The 1,656-nt window shown below is 59.7% G+C and overlaps 1 pseudogene; it reads right to left on the reverse strand.

Moving 5' to 3' along the window:
• Nucleotides 1–555: 555 nt before the first annotated feature.
• Nucleotides 556–1,268, reverse strand: LOC136154321 (phosphoethanolamine/phosphocholine phosphatase-like; annotated as a pseudogene).
• Nucleotides 1,269–1,656: the final 388 nt, after the last annotated feature.

A 1,656-nucleotide genomic window follows, 5' to 3' on the forward strand; every position in this document is an offset into this window, starting at 1 on the left:
GGCAGGAGTGTAGTGTAGGGTCACAGAAGGTAAAGCAAGACCTAGGCCTGAGACTGGCGTCGGTGGAGAGCACCACCTCTCCGCGGGGAGTCTGGGGCTGAAGGGGCGGGGGGGAGGAATTTCAGGACCTGGGTCCCCCTGACAGAAGTCTAGGGGAAGGAAATCATGCGGCCCAAGGCAACAGTTAATGCAACACAGTGGGAGATGTTCCTTCTCTACCCTGCCAGGCAACCTCTTCCCCCCAGTTGGGAAGGGGCAAGATTTTTGGAAAACACTGCTGCCTGCTTGGGTCTGCACACCACCCCGGTGGGGCCAAACTCTAGAATTCGCTTGCAGTGGGACTGCGGGAGACAGCCAAGCTGGGTTAACTGCATAGACAGGGTCAGCTCCGAACTCTCTCCTCCAGCCCCCAAATGGACGAGCTCCGGATGCCCGAAATTCCCGGAGGGACCCACCAAAACGAAAGGGAAAGGGACTAATAAAACTAGGTTTGTCTTTCCCTGTCCCCAGCCCCCTGGCCCCCTTCCCGCTGGGCGCCCCCTGCAGGCCGCGTCCTCAGCAGGTCTTCAGCACCTGTTGCAGATGGAGGCGCAGTTCGGTGGCATTTTCCCAGGGTACCACGCTGGCGCGGAAGGAGCTGGGCTCAGCCTTCTGTGCCTCCTGGATAAGGCGGTGCATAGGGTAGCCGCGGCGCGGGAAGGCCACATCGCCACCGGCCAGCAGCCCCATGGGACAGAAGTCGTTGGCGTCGTCGCCCACGTAGGAAAGGCGCTCGAAGTGCACGCTGTCCTGGGCCCGCTCGCGCAGGTAGTCGCTGAGCACCTTGTGCTTGCACGTGTTGGCGGGTCAGCGCGCGCAGCTGTGTGAGTGGAAGGGCTGCAGCGCCAGGAGCCCCCGAGCGTCGGGCCCGGAAGGTTTGCTGAAGATGCGGCGGAACAGGCCTTGGTGGCCGGCGGCGCGCAGCGCGCTCTCCACGCCAAAGGTGTTGGCATCTGAGATGAGAATAACCTCAAAGCAGGAACCCTGCTTGGCCACAAACTGCAGCATTTTGCCCATGCCGGGCGACAGCAGGATGGACTCGTAGACCATGCGCAGGTCTCGCGGCCGCACGCCCTGGTCACCCAGGTACTGGAAGACGTGCTGCATGTACTCATTGTAGAAGCCCTCGCGGTAGGTGGCACGCAGGCTCTCTGGGAGCCGCATTCGTCCACGATAGTCTCATCAAAGTCGAAGGTCAGGAGGAAGCGCGGCGAGCCCTGCGCAGCCATCCCGCTGTCCCTAGACAGGCATCGGAGGCCAGCAACTGGAAAACACCCGATCACTGTCAGTACATCACCCTGAGCACCACCTGTAGGGATTGTTGGCCTCCAGCTGTCGGTCCAGAGCTCATGACCACCATACAAGGTCCATGTGAGGGTGCCCAGCCAGGTGGCTTTGTTTCCACCACTAACATCCACCTGATCCTATCCCCTCTCCTGAGCCCCAGGAACCGCTCAGTAAAAACAGCCCATCAAATACGCTAAGGACCACAAGGCCCTTGCTAGGCATCCTCTTAACAATCCCTCATGATGCTGGAAAGGTTACAGATATTATTGAAGACCTAGAAAGAGTAACCAACTTGTGCAAACATCACCCACTATATATGGCAGAGACAGA

The sequence above is a fragment of the Muntiacus reevesi genome, chromosome X (assembly GCF_963930625.1).
Source record: "Muntiacus reevesi chromosome X, mMunRee1.1, whole genome shotgun sequence".
NCBI classification, from domain to species: domain Eukaryota; kingdom Metazoa; phylum Chordata; class Mammalia; order Artiodactyla; family Cervidae; genus Muntiacus; species Muntiacus reevesi.